Source organism: Leptonotus elevatus, chromosome 1 (assembly GCF_054856555.1).
Source record: "Leptonotus elevatus isolate MCC_2025b chromosome 1, RoL_Lele_1.0, whole genome shotgun sequence".
NCBI lineage: Eukaryota > Metazoa > Chordata > Actinopteri > Syngnathiformes > Syngnathidae > Leptonotus > Leptonotus elevatus.
This window is the reverse complement of record NC_141239.1, coordinates 37183705-37187416: the sequence shown is the minus strand read 5'-3', so window position 1 is coordinate 37187416 and position 3712 is coordinate 37183705.

Here is a 3712-nt window from a genome sequence, read left to right as displayed (position 1 = left end):
TTGTCACTGCCTCTCACTTGACTGCAGCGCTTATAGCTCTTGAGCAACTTGGGGTTGATTTTTTTTTTGGGGCACTATTACGCATGCGCAGGGAGACTGCAGTGCTTGCCAGGTGTTGCGTGGCAGGTGTCCTAAATGCTCCCTCCCTCTCAAAAGTTAGACTGTATGCACAGGTATATTTATGGTCGACTAAATCAAAATCAACTGAAATACATATTTGGAACAGTTAATGCGCAGAATGTATTTTTGGTGTTACTATATAATTGCCAAAGGCTCAGGACAAGTTTACTTTTATTTGCTTTATTTTAATTGGATTTGTTTTATTTGCAAACCATCATGTTAGATTCACATTGTGGTCACACCATTAGGTACACTTGCACAAGATCACATGTAAGCTGTGTCAAAAACAATGTGTCCCTAGTATTTTGTTTACCTTATTTGTATTCTTTACTTATTATAATGTACCCTAGTGTTCACTTAGAAATGTATTTTCAAAGAATAGCAGTCTTGTTGTTGGTGGGTTTTTTTTACCACCATATCTGCATTTCTGATTAATTTACTGTTATCTTTGATTCACTGTTTATTTGGGGGGGGGGGGCACTAAAATAAATAAGGCTATTTTAAAGTTCAGAACAGTAACTGATTTCTCCATAACCACAATTGTATATGACAGAATAAAAGTGCAGAGTGACTAAAAGCATATAGCAACTGACATCATTCCCTTCGTAAGAAACATAGCAAACTGTATAGCAACTACTAAATAAAAATGACAAGTTAAAATAAGACTGAAATACCTCATCATCATAAGGGAGAGCATACGACAAGGCCATAGCCATTCAATGACCCAACCCAAAACACAGTCATAAATTACAGTAAATCAACTTGCCATTTAGTTTGATGTACTTTAAGCATTTAAGTTCAGTTCTACATTATTGAATTATTTTAGGGCAACTGGTTTCTTTCCTCAAACTTTTTCAATAAATACAACGTATCTAGGTTTACACTTGTGCTTTTCTGCATATATTAACTCATTCACTGCCATAAGTTCATTAAAAAAAAAAGATTAGAAAAAATTTGGGGCGATAGGCGATTCAAATTTGTAATTGTAGTTAATCACATGACTTCACTCGTTAACTCACGATTAATCACAATTGTTTATATCTGTTCTAAATGTACAATAAAAAAATTCTAGGTATTCCTACTCTTGTTAACAAAAGTGGAAAAAAAATTAAACTGATAGAAATAGTTCAAATACATTTTTGACGTTTATAGCCGTCCATGGCAGTGAATGAGTTAATATTGCGGCTGTAATTTGCAGTAATGTACAATTGAACTAGTATACTGAAATCTGTGTATTATGACATAAAAACACAAATAGTAATATTTGCTATTTATCGTGTTGTGAAATACACTTTCTGTCCATAACATTACACATGCACTGAGGTCCGAGCAGTAGGTGGTTGTAATGTTTAGTTAACCGTGTTTATAGTGTGCTGTATTGTATATATATATATATATATATATATATATATATATATATATATATATATATATATATATATATATATATATATATATATATACTTACTTGCCTAATAAGTTGTAAAAAAGTAAGTCACACTTTTTTTGAGAAAGCAAGCAACATACATTTTTTTTCGATGAAGATAACATGAAATTATTGATCACAAACACAGTATAGAGCTGTTCACATGGTGAAAAAAAACTGACTTTCCATTCTAAAATGAGGAACATGTATATTGTCTGTTTACAATTATGTTTTTTTTAAATAAAAAATATGAATTATCTCTAAATTGTCTACATCATTGTGTTTATTTCAATTGTATTGTTCATACATTTTTGCAAGAAATTTTGCATTTCGACCACAATAATAAACGCAACAAATGCAGTTAAAAAAAAAAAAAAAAGCATCTCGGAATTTCATTACATTGTTCTAAGTGCATCTAGCGTGTTATTTCCTGTGAGTGCATATTTAAAAATTCAAACTAAATAGCTGACTTTCATATCTGTCATTTTACTTTTGCTAATACTTTGAAATCCCTATTAATAAAAGATAAGATGACGTCGCTTAGACAACTAGAGAGTAAGTGACATATGAATACAACCAGCCCTAAAATGATCTCGTGTGTGTATTGCGGATGACCCAGGCAGGTCGATGCATATAGTGGCCTTTTTGTTTGGCCGCTTGTAAGCCGATCCTGTTAATGAGCCGGCCGGCAGCCTTGCGCAACAGCCTGCTGGTGGAGACTTGCGGTGTAACTTTACAGTTGCTCTGCTTCACCTTACCGTCGCCGACTTCAGCCTGATTGTTTTACACCATTCAAGCCCCCCCCCCCCCCCCCCCCCGAAACCTGCGTGCGCTCATTAGCCTGCCCGCGATGGCGATCGGAAATGGCCACAAATATGGAACCCAACATGACATCTGTTAGGAAATCTGTCAGTTTTAAATCCTATCAGAGATTTGGACTGTATAGCCAAGTGGTGTGGATTTGTGTTCCGCGTGGGAACTGAGGTTGTTTGATGCAGCTGAAGGAAGCGCGATAGGCACCGCACTTTGGGACACATGGCCCCGTACTCACAGTGCACTGATACTGCAGCTGAAACACACGCACGCGCTCAAACACACGCACACAAACACACGTCCTCATTTGTTTACACGTCAATGTTGGGATGTTGCAAAAAAAAATGTGGTGGTGCCTTGATTGAGTGGAATTCATTTCGTACCTGTTTGTGACTCAAAACACTTGCATGACAAGGAATTTTACCCATTAAAATGAATAGCAATGCTCACAAAACATCAACACAAAAACTTGTAATGCGTTTTCTGGAATATAATAGCACTCTACAGTTTTGTACATTATAAGATAAAAACATATAATAATAATAATAATAATAATAATAATAATAATAATAATAATAATAATAATAATAATAATAATAATAATAATAACAACATGTAAAGAATTAAACAGTTTCATGATAATTCAATGGACATTGTGCTGCTCCTTCTGGTGTGCACATCTTGGCCACCAGGTGACATTGTAGCAGATATACAAAAAACAAACTTGCTAGATGTAAAATATTAGGGCTGGGTGTCGATTCTATAATTTCCTCAATTGATTCGATTTCGATTCACAAGAGTTCAGTTTGATTCTTCTTTTTTTTTCAATTTGATTAAATTCACTTCAATTCAATCCAATATTGATTAATTATGGAACATCAATTCTTCTTAAATATCAAGGACATGATAAAAACTCCACAAACATTGAATTTCAAATTAAATATTGCGGAGGAAGAAACTGGTTAAATGATTCCGTTTATTAATGAAAGTATAATCACTTGAGTGTTACACAAACATTGACATCAGCAAGGATGAGATGAAATTATTTTCATAATTCTAATTCAATAATTGTAATTAAAATATATAAAGATTCTGAATTGTCTGAAAGTGCAATAAGTCAGCTCTTTCATAAATGTAAGAAAATACTTTTAAATTCATGTGAACAGTAAATTTCAAGAAAACAGTAAGATACACAAAAAAAAAAATAATAATTCTATTTTCTTATGAATTAATTCGAAAAAGTCATATTAAAATAATCGACTCATAGTTTCATAAATCAATTTCAGGCTCAAAAAGGAAAATCTATTTCATATCGATTAAATATTTGTAGTTATTTCAGCATTGATGCTAGTT